The sequence below is a fragment of the Canis aureus genome, chromosome 5 (genome assembly GCF_053574225.1).
Source record: "Canis aureus isolate CA01 chromosome 5, VMU_Caureus_v.1.0, whole genome shotgun sequence".
Classification (NCBI taxonomy): domain Eukaryota; kingdom Metazoa; phylum Chordata; class Mammalia; order Carnivora; family Canidae; genus Canis; species Canis aureus.
Window position 1 is genome coordinate 67,476,323 of NC_135615.1, and position 12,108 is coordinate 67,488,430.

Below are 12,108 nucleotides of genomic sequence, written 5' to 3' on the forward strand. Positions count from 1 at the left end.
TTTTAATGGCAGGGGGCATGGGGGACACATGGGAGGAACTAGAAAGAGAAGGTTGAAGGAAAACCTTTGGACAAATTTATATTTTTAAAGTAGATAGCGCCCATGAGAAATATTTTCTTAAAAAATTACAATTTAGGGGTGCCAAGGTGGCTCAGTTGGTTAAGCGTCTGTCTTGGGCTTGGGTTATGATTTCAGGGTCCTGGGATTGAGCCCCTCCCCATCTTGCTCCCTGCTCAATGGGGAATCTGCTTCTCCCTTTCCCTCTGCCCCTCCTCTCCCCCCACTTGTGGGCTCTCTCACTCTGCTCTCTCTCAAATGAATGGATAAAATCTTTTAAAAAAATTAGAATTTAATGCCAGTCTTGAATTTTATAGGAAGTATTATGCTGTCCTTGTTATTTATTATTGTTATTTTTACAGGCTTAGCTAGTGATGGTTGATACAGTGAAATTTAGTGTGTACTAGCTTCAAAACTGCCTTGGATAGGTTACTTTAGTAATTGATTTAAATAAATGGAGTAATCTAATTGTTCAAAACTCTTGCTATTTTATTTCCTCCTTTGTGTTTTACATTTTGCTCTTTTTTTTTTTTTTTTTTTTTTAAGATTTTTTATTTATTCATAGAGACACAGAGGGAATGAGAGGCAGAGACACAGGCAGAGGTAGAAGCCGGCTCCATGCAGAGAGCCCGACGCGGGACTCGATCCAGGGTCTCCAGGATCACGCCCTGGGCTGCAGGCGGCACTAAACCGCTGCACCACCGGGGCTGCCCACATTTTGCTCTTTTGAGTTTGGTTAAAGTTCAGGCTTTGTGTGTGTGTGTGTGTGTGTGTGTGTGTGTGTGTGTGTGTCAAGGACCCTGGTTAGCTTTGTTAGGGACTACTTCAGATGTTTTGTTAATACAGATAGTTGTGAATTGATTTCTGCAGACTGTGTTATTTTGATTTTGTTTGGAGAGGTGATCGACAAATTTTGTCATATAATTAGTTTTTAAAATGCTAAGTATAAACTAAAATATGTATATGAAATATATAGATTTTTTATATGAATAGATGGTTTCCATTTTTCCCCCTATTAATATCCATATATTTGAGGCATTTAAGAAAATAAAACTAAGAAAAAAAAAAAAAAGCACCAAGGCAGGTAGACAAAATCAGCTCTTGATTTCTTAGTATTTGAATTTTTCTATGAAGTCACCAGCAATTCATCAGCAGGAAAGTGTGGGAACACAAAATATGCACTGAAACTTAATCCTTTATACTACCAAAATAATATGTTTTATGGAGCATTTGAGGAATATGTAGAGAAATGTAATCCTTATCTTTCCCATGATCCTTCATAATTTTTAGACATTATGGCATAGTTTCTAGTCTGTCTGTGTATGTGCTATATTTTTTAAAAGTCAACCATGGATATTTTAATTTCTTTGACATAAATCCTTATAGATATTTTCCTATTAAGTGATTACCCCTTGTCAATAACTACATGTTTGAACTGTGTAATTCTAAGTGATGACGTTTGTGTTTATAGTGTACATCCTGCAGTTTTTGATATGTTGTGTGCTGGTAGTTCAGTGGTCCCATCTCTGATCTCTGTGGTTTCTGTTCTAAACTTGACTTATTTCTCCTCTTTTCTAATCCCTTGCCTTTAAGTCTTTAAGCCACATTCTGTAGTTCGTGTGCCCTTCCAGTTTCTTCTTATATGCATGCATACATACAGACAACAGCCGTATCATATTTACTTAACTATATTTTTCTTTTAACATAAATTGGATTATGAGATTATGTGGCTTTTTTTAAACCCACTCATTTAAACAGATTGATTTTTTTATTAGTAGATATGACTCTGTCGTATTTAAAAAAAAAAAAAGCAGGCAGCATAGCGATCTGTCGCATGGACCATATTTTTTGTCACTATCTTAAGATAGAACTTGAATTTTTCAGTTTATTTTTGCTGTTATAAACAGGATTGCTGTAGGCATCCAGATACATACACCTTTGCCAACGTGTAAATTAGAAGAGGGACTTGGAAGAAATTGCTGGGTCAAAGAGTATACACACTCCTAAATTTTGAAACAAACTGCCAATCTTATTAGAAGCTTCTTCCACAGTGGACATTTCCAACAGTGTAGGAAAGTCTGTTTCCCCACAGCTTTGCCAATACTTGGAATCAAATCTTTGAAAACAAATCTCAGTCCTTTTGTAAGCAATACATGCAATTTGTGATGTTTCTTTGTACCAAGGTTTGAACTTCTTTTTCCTTTTTCCTGAAGTTTTACATGCACATATAATTCAAAATAAAATATTCCATTAGGTTTGTTTTTTTAACGAAAAGCTCTCTGCCTCCTACCTCTCTAGGTGTCCTTTGCTAGAGGCGACTATTTTTATTGAGCTGATTATTTTTGTATTTACTGTCTTTGTCTCTAACATGCTTCTATTGTTAAATCCAGATTTCAGTTTTTGGCCTTATCTTTTGAATCCCTTTTGTGAATTTAACTTGGCTTTCTGTTACCATCACATGTACAAACTTTCCCATTTATACTCTCTTAATTGAGTGACATTGATGATTTTGTATTTGCATTATTATGATTATAAAAGTTATTCACAATTTGAGCCATATAGTAAGATGTTACTTTTTTCCCTGTACTGTTTAATAGGAATTTGTATAATTTTTCTTGCTAATGCTTGTCTTTTTTTGTTTGCTTTGTTTTCTCTGTGCTTACTGCTAATAACTGCCCCCATATTCCTTACCACTTATCTACATGTTCATGTTGCTTGACACCTTACATTGCTTTCTTCCACTAGTGTAAAATTGTCATGGTCAGTATTCCCTTACTTTTCTTCTGAGTTACATCTTCCTTAATTGTAGCCCATGTTGTCCCTTTTTTCTTGCTTCATTCCCTTAAATTTGAAGGGCTTGTCCTCCAGGAGCTTCCTGAGAACTTATATGGGAAGTAATGTTTTGAAACTTTGCATCATTATTTTGCCCTCACTATTAGGATAATTCGGTTGCACATAGAATTCTAGAATAGTAATCATTCTCTTTGAGGATTTTAAAAAGCATTGCTCTGTTGCATCCAGCTTTGGATATTATTGCTCAAAAGTCCAAAGTTGCTTTGCTTTCTAATTTATTTGTTCACCCAACACTGTGTGTGTGCTAGGCATTTTTAAGTATTTGGGATAAATCACTGAACCAGACAAAAATTCCTACAGGTTGAGGAGGCGAGGCACTGCTACAACAACAAACATAATAATGTGTAGCCTGATAGAAGGTAATAGATTCTGTGAAAAAAAAAAAAAAATAGAGCAGAAGTAGGGGAGGGGCAGGGAGGGAAGAGAAAGAAGGTGGTAGAATGGGTAAGGATTAGGAGCATGTAGTGGGGGGTCAGTGGGCAGAGTGCTGGTCACTTTTTTAAATAAAGGGGACAGGTTAGGCATCGTTGAGAAGGTAGCATACAAACAAACATTAGAAGGAGGTGAGAGAATTAGTTATGTGTACATCCAGGAGAAAAGTATGTTAAAGCAGAGGCCAACGGAATGTCTTAGTCTTAGGGTACCAGGAAGCTAGTGCAGTGAGTGAGGGGGAAAGAAGTGGGAGATGAAGTCAAAGAGTAATCACCATATTCTGTAGGGCCTTACAGGCTGTTTAAGATTGTATGTGGGTTGCCAAGGGAGAATATTGAGCAGAGGAGTGACATGACCTTATATAAATTTTAACTGGATTTTTCTGATTGCTGTGCTCAAAACATACTGGGGTGGGGGTGGGAGACAAGGATGGAAGCAAGGAGGGGGCTAATGTGTATAAGATATTATAATGATGTAGGTGAGAGATAATGGTGCTTGGACTGTATTACATGGTAATGGTAGAGGTGGTGATGAGTGGCTGGATTCTGGATATATTTTTAAAGGGGATACAATAAGATTTCCTGGGTGGTTTTAGATATGTGATGTGAAAAAAAAGAAGGATGACTTCAAGGCTTTTGAACTGAGTAACTGGAAAGATGGAGTTGCCATCAAAAGAGAGGGGAAGGAAAAATAAAAAAGAGAGGGGAAGGTGGTGAGTGGAGTAGTCTCAGAGAAAATGAGTAGTTCAGGTTTGTTCAACAGGCCCCTCTACCCATACTCTACCCCTGCCCCCAGGGATATCTAGGAAGTTGGATGTACAAATCTTGTGTTTAAGAGCAATCTGGATGGTTTTGTTTTGTTTTTTAAATCTGGGCTGGAGATGTTGGTGGAATTTAAATACTACAAGACTGAATCAGATCAACAAAGTGAAGAAAAGTGGACATGGACAACTCCCAATGTCAAGAGTTTGAGGGAGAAGAGCAGGAATCAATAAAGGCAGCTGAGGAGGAGCTGGTGAGCTAGGAAAACTATGTGTGCGGGGATAGTGAACAGAATTTATCAGACAGGAGCCAGTGATCAGCTCTGTTAAATTTGGTGACAGTTCAAAACTTGCACATTAAATACAAAACTGCGAGACTAGTGTGAAATTTGAATTATACTAATTTACTAAATCATTGGATACTGCCTGCTAAATTGAAGTCTTGAAACAACATGGGTTATGGAATTGACTGTTGTGCTGTTCTTTGAGTAAAACATACCAGAATTGCCCTGTCTGGTGTGGTCACCACGTGTTGCATTTTCTTAGCAGTGTATAAATGCTTCAGTGAAAACCATGATGCTATTTGGGCTTTGCTTTACACCAGTGCATCATTTGCATTTGAGATGGACTTCTGCTTTTGTCTTTAGTCCTTCATAATTACAGTACTGTAGTACTGACTTGGAGCCAGCATGACCATAAATGAGAAGGGGAGCATTAAATTATTTGGCTACTAGATGGAGTCTGATGATTCAGAATGTGCTACTACTGCTTTTTAGATTATTGAACATAGGAAAATAAAACACATTCAGTTTTTGTAGGAAAATGTGGACCCTACTTCCCCTGAGAATAGAATCTTAGTTTAAGGAAAATTTTTGTCTTGTTTTTTAAATATGAGGAAAATTTGAGTGTAAGTTGATTCATGTGTTATATCCTTATTTGAAATAGCTGAAATGATTTGGTTAGAGTTTCAAATATAATGCTTATGAAGACACAAATTATAACTATTTCAATGAACTATTATTTAATTTGAAAGGCTTCATGAATTTTTTAATATGGCATTTCTTTCCCATAAATTTGACGGTTTTTATCATCTTTTACTAGTAAAGAGCGAACTGTCATTATAAATGTATTAAGACTATAATATGACTTTTTACCTGATTTAATTTCTTCTGTCTACCAAGCAATATATACTTTCTTCTGATAGCTTAGTATCACTAACTCTTCATAGGTTACTACCAGTTTTGATCTGCTTTAAAATTTTTGGAAATACATAAATAAATAAATAAACAAACAAACAAATAAATAAAAAAAGATTTTTGGCCAGAGTGTGTATGTAAGTGTGTTTGCCTACCATATTTATCTGATGGAATATGGAGTTGAATAGGTTGTATGTTACAGTATAGAACTGGGTTACATAGCTAATGAATGCTAAGACAGAGCAAAAGAGGAAACATCTACTGGACTGTGTGACAGTTTTACATCCTGAGAGAATATAAAACATAATCATGGTAGTAAACAGTTATATTCTTACTTGGACACAAATAACTCAGTGAATATTGGACACTTCTATCTAGACACTATGAGATTTGATTAAATTACAGTAATGATTGTGTTGTAATCATGACAAAGTTTCCATATGTTCAAGTGAGTTACCAAAAATTCTGTTATTTCGTGATGTATGGTGTGAAATAAAAAGGTAGAGAAAGCCTGTTTGACACTCTCTTCAGCTTCTTTTTTACTCCTGTTTCTCTGCTCTTACCTTGCTGCTTGATACTTTGATTTAATGTCTGATGATTTATGACAAACGCAGACTATCAGATTCTACCACTTTGATGACAAAAAAATTAAAAAAGCAACTACTTCCAGAGATTTAATCTAAAGGATTTAGGGAAATTTTCTTTTTCTTTCTTTCTTTCTCGCCAATTTTTGTATATATTGAAAAGAAACTTTGGATACTAAGTTAAATATCCATGCCAGTAGGAGATTATACTGTTTTTGAGGGTTATTTGAAAGAAACAAGATTGGGGACAAAACAGTTTGGAATCAGACTTATTCTTAATTTTTCTGATCTTCAGTTTCCTCATCTGCAATATGGAGCTACTGCCTACTTTTTGAAGCTTAAATAAATAGTGATATGAAGCTGCTGACACAGTTCCTTCCAGGTTGATAGGTGCCCAGCTTATGCAGCTTTGTTCACAGCAAACTCTGTAAACTCTATCAGATTTCAAGCAGAGTCCCAAATTAAGGTTATGAAAATGAACACAGGTTGAACCAGCAGTTCTCAGTAAAATCCTGTATAATCCAGGTCTTTTTTTATTTAGTGATCAGTTGTAGGTTCCTAGTATGACTCTGTAAACATCACCAAGTGATTGTGTTATTAATATATCAAATATTTCCATGTATTTGATCTGAGTTAATTCCAAAAAATCTATTGTTGGTTTTGATGTTTCACAAATGAGGAATTTTTAAAAGGATTTTATTTATTTACTTGAGAGAGAGAGAGCGAGAGTGAGCGGGTGCAGGCATGGGTGCGTGTGCACTAGCAGAAGGAGGAGCAGAGGGAGAGGGACAAGCAGATTTCACCCTGAGCGTGGAGCCCTATGTGGGGTGTAATCTCATGACTCAGATCATGACCTGAGCTGAAATCAAGAGTCTGATCAATGTTTAACCGACCGAGCCACCCAGGCACCCTACACAAATGAGAAATTTGAAACCCAGGGTATTTTAGTTTTGCCCAGTATCAAAGTGTAGTAACAGTTGAAGTAGGAATTCAGATTTGAGCTTTTCAATCAGATTGATTGAAATCAACCAATTCATTGTTCTTTTCACTAAAAAGGCACATTCTCCAGGTATGAATTTCAGTAGTGCATTACTAAAAATTGAAATTACTGTCTAGGAATCAATGAATTATGGAACTCTTACGCTACAAACAGAAACATTTTGAAAACTTAGAGAATTGTTATGGAATTACATCTATTTTTTTTAGATTATATCTATGATGATTAAATGATTTATTTCACTACATAGTGTTTTTAAGTAGATTGTATTTTTTAGAGTAGTTTTGGGTTCAGTAGCAAAATGGAACAGAAGGTAAAGAGATTTTCCATACTCACCCTGCCCCCAGTCCTACATAGCTCCTGCACTGTCAGTAGTTCTCTACCAGAGTAATACATTTGTTACAGTTGCTGTACCTGCACTGACACATCATTCTCACCCAAAGCCCATGGTTTACATCATGGTTCAGTCTTGGTGTTCTGTGTTGGGAGTTGTGACAAATGCATAATGAACGACATGTATCCACCATTATTAGAGTGTACAGAAGAACAGTTGCATTGTCCTGCAAGTCCTCTGTGCTCCACCTATTCCTTCCTCCCTTCGCCAAACATTTGGCAAGCACTGATGCTCTTACCGTCTTCATAGTTCTGTCTGTTCCAGAATGTCATATAATTGGAATCCTACAGCAGGTAGCCTCTTCAGATTGGCTTCTTTCACTTGGTAATATGCATTGAAGATTCTTCTGTGTCTTTTCATGACTTGATCGCTCAGTTCTTTTTAGCACTGGATAATAATCACCGTCTGGTTGTGCCAGTTTATTTATCCACTCACCTGCCAGAGGACAGCATCTTGGTTGCTTCCAAATTTTGGCTTCCAAATTATGAATGAAGCTGCTAAAAACGCCCGTGTGTAGGTTTTTGTGTGGACGTGTTTTCAGCTCCTTTGAGTAAATACTGAGCAGCATGATTACCAGATCTTAGGGGTAAGAGTATGTATGGTTTTGTAAGAAACTGTCACAACTGCCTTTTATAGTGACTATATCATTTTGCGTTCCCACCAGTAGTGGAATGAGAGTTCCTGTTGCTCCACATGCCCACCAGCATTTGGTGGTGTCAGGGTTCTGGATTCTGGCCATTCTAAAAAGATGTGTAGTGGTATTTTCTTGTTGTTTCAGTTTGCATTTCCCTGGTGACAGATGATGTGGACACCTTTTCACATGCTCATTTGCCATCTGTATTTCTTTGGCTAGGTTAAGGCTTAAGTTGGGTCGTTGTTAGTTTTATTGTTGAGTTTCAAGAGTTCTTTGTATATTTTGGATAACAGTCCTTTATCAGATGAGTCTTTTGCAGATAATTTCTCCTGGTCTGTGGTTTCTCTTCTCATTCTCATGACGGTGATCTTTGCAGAGCAGATGTTTTTAATTCTAATCAAGTCCAACTTACCATTTGTTTTTTTCCTGGTTCAGGTGTTTGGTGGTGTTCTTGAAAAATCCTCACTGAATCCAAGGTCATCTAGATTTTCTCCCATTATCTTCTGGGAGTTTACATGTAGGTCAGTGATTCATTTTGAGCTATTTTTTGTGAAGGGTGTGAGGTGTATGTCTAGATTAAGTTTTTTTGTATGTGGATATTGAGTTGCTCCAGCATCATTTGTTGAAAAGGCTATCTTTTCTCCATTGCCTTTGGTTCCTTTGTCAAAGATCGCAGATCACAGTTAATTGAAAGTGAATTTTAAGTTTTAGTTGCGAATTCTCTTTAAAGTTTATATCAACAATAAATACATTCTACTTGCAGGGGCATCAGGGATAAGTGAGTTCTGGATGTATACATAGGCTCTTTCTTCTTGGAATCCTTCGTGCTATTTTACTTGATTTAGTCACTTCTTCCAATACTTGAGTACCTGTTCTGGGTTGGGTACTGTCCTAGGTGCTGGAGACACAAGCGTGAGCAAAACAAAGTAGTCATGAAGTTTCTTTGTGTAGAAGTTCTGAACCAAAAGTTAATGGTTCAGGGATCCTGGGAGTTCTCAAGACCCTTTGAAGGTCAAAACTGTTTTTCACAGTAATGAGACATGAGAGTACAGTGGAGTTTCCCAGAGGCTAAATGGCATATGGCATCTTAACAGATTCAATGCAGAAATAGATAATGAATGTCCAATTGCATTTTATTGCATCAGACATTAAAAATGTGTAAAAATGCGAAACACATTTTTCTACCTCTCATGGAAAATAGCTATTTTTCATAAACATTTAACATGTAGTTGGTGTTTTACACGTAAGATAAATGTAATGGTAATTTAAAAAATAAATACTTAAAAATTTTTTTCGATTGAATTTCTAATATAGTAAATATCAGTACATATGAACCACATAGACAAAAGCTCTTTTGGGGTCCTCAATAATTTTTTAAAACTACAAAGCAGTTAAAGACTAAGTTTTTTTATTTTTTTCAATGGCTAGATACGTTGAACGGCTTAGAAGTCCTAGGATCAGCTCTTCAATTCAAAGGCAGTAGTAGGCAATATGTAAATGAAAAGGGCGTATCTATGTTCTGGTAAAACTACTTCCAGAAACTGGCAGCTGGCCTGCAATTGTAGTTTGCCAACCGCTGGTATAAAGTTTTCCTGATACCAAAGAAGTTTGAGAACTGCAATTATGAGTAAAAACTTGGTGTTGTAGTTGGGAGTGAATAGAGGAGAAAATAGACAATAAGTAGTCAGAATTTCAAATGGTAACAGATAGTGTGGAGATAATTAGTAGTGTCATCTGGTCTTTAGATAAAGTGATCAGGAAAGGTACCTTAAAGAGCTGACTTTAGTTTACTGGTTACTTGTTCAGGACTTAACTAGGTATCATCTCTCTTCTTTTTTGATCACCTCTGGTTATATTAGGGATCCTTCTTATGTTGGGAGGGAAAGCAAAAAATAGTTTAATTAAATTTTTATTTTTATTTTGAATGTTACCAGACTTAAATTCAGAAAAGATTAATTTTTCAAGTTGAATTATAAAATATCCAAGCATGCTTGCTTTAAAAGGATTGAGGAAGGGGCCCCTGGGTGGCTCAGTCAGTTAAGTGTCCAACTCTTGATCCCAGCTCAGGTCTTGATCTCAGGGTCATGAGTTCAAGCCCCAAGCTGGGGGCTTTAAATAGATAGAGGAAATTATACAGCCTAGATTAGAACATTCACCTAATTTACATGACATTTAGCAAGATATTTGTATCATTTTTCTTTTCTGAAAATGAGAGGTGGTTAAGATTTCTTCCAAGTTTAAAATTTCTTTTAAATGTTTGTTTGCTTTGCCTAGGTTGCCACTTGACCCCCTCTGCCCATCCCTTTTAAGTCTGCCCTGATCAGATAAGCTCCGACTTCCATTATTTCCTAGTTCTATGATCTGAAACACTTATTTTATAAATTTATTTTCTTATCTGTAAAGTAGGGGATAGATGCCTAACCTGGAAGCTCATTGAAATGGTGAAATGAAATCACAGTGTATATAAAGCTTCGAGGATCATACCTGGTACATATTAGGAGCTTAATAAATGTTTGGAGCATCTTTTTTTTTTTTTTTTTTTAAGATTTATTTATTTATTTACTCATGAGAGACACACAGAGAGAGAGAGAGAGAGAGAGAGAGGCAGAGACACAGGCAGAGGGAGAAGCAGGCTCCATGCAGGGAGCCCGACCTGGGCCTAGATCCCGGGTCTCCTGGATCACACCTTCAGCTGAAGGCAGCGCTAAACTGCTGACCCACCAGGGCTGCCCTTTTTTTTTTTTTTTTCTTTTTTAAGATGTTATTTATTCATGAGAGACAGAGGCAGAGACATAGGCAGAGGGAGAAGCAGGCTCCCAGTGGGGAGCCTGGTGCAGGACTTGATCCTGGACCCTGGGATCACGACCTGAACCAAAGACAGATAGATGCTCAACCCCTGAGCCACCCTGGTGACTCAGGGCAGCTGTTTTAATGAAAATGGAGGAAGGTCTCTACTTTGCCTTATTATTTAGCTTGCTGACCCTGCAACCCCTTGAGACTATAGCAGCAAGAACAAAATGAATAACAAACAGGCAAGCTCCAGTGAGAGATATAAAAATTAAACATAAGGAACATCTGGGTGGCTCAGTGGTTGAGCGCCTGCCTTCAGCTCAGGGTGTCATCCCGGTCCTGGGATCAAGTCCCACATCGGGATACCTGCATGGAGCCTGCTTCTCCCTCTGCCTGTGTCTCTGCCTCTTCTATGTGTGTCTCTCATGAATAAATAAATAAAACCTTTAAAAAAAATTAAACATGAAAACGCATGTAGGGTTAAGGATGCACAAGGGCAGTATAATCCAAACTTATCTAGCCATCCCAACTTCAGGGAAAGGACAGGGAAACAGCCATTCCTGCCACCAAAATCTCTGTTCCCTTGTTGGAGCTTGAGGATATCTACATAATTAAAAAAACGTTTTACTATAGCCATACATAAGGTAACTTTAGAACTTGATGAGTTCTTTTGGAATGCAGTGCAAAACAAAAATTCGAATTAGGGAAAAAATATGTGATTGGGAGATAGATGGAGCAGAGTCAGTATCAGAATTATGTGCAGAAAAGAAATGAATAGATGGGAAGGATCGAAGAATATTTAGAAGAGAAGCCCACAAAGGTGAAAGATTTGAGCCTTTGGATTGAAAAGAGTCACCTAGTGTTTTGTTTGGCAGGTGCTAATGGCATATTACTTAGATGTTTAGGTGAACATTTCCCTTTTCCTTTTCCTTTTCCTTTTCCTTTCCTTTTCCTTTCCTTTCCTTTCCTTTCTTTTCTTTCTTTTCTTTCTTTTTTCTTTTCTTTCTTTTTTTTTTAGATTTAATTTTTAGGTAATCTCTACACCAAGGTAGGGCCTGACTGAAAACCTTGAGATCCAAGAGTCGCATGCTCCACCAACTGCCAGCCAGATGTCTTGGTGAAAATTTCTCTCAGAGACAGAGTCCTGCGAGCAAGGGGGAAAATGTTACCTGCAAAGGAATAAGAATGAAAATGGCATTAGATTTTTCATCTATATTATTATATGTCAGAAGATTGTGAGCAGAATTTATATAGTTCTATGTGACTAGAATTGTAAACTTGTCCAGTTTCTCTAAAGAGCTTCAGACTGCCAAGATGGAGACCCTTATATGTCCTTTCTGAAAACGTTGTTGAGGTATGGTGGCTGTGCCAAAAAATGAATCATAATTAAGGATTCTAGAGGGGAAAATGG

The 12,108-nt window shown here is 37.0% G+C and overlaps 1 protein-coding gene across 11 annotated transcripts in view; it reads left to right on the plus strand.

Annotated features, from left to right (window-relative positions):
• The window catches only part of SIAH1 (siah E3 ubiquitin protein ligase 1), an 80,525-nt gene that overhangs the window by 56,321 nt on the left and 12,096 nt on the right, over positions 1–12,108 (plus strand). The window lies entirely within an intron of this gene.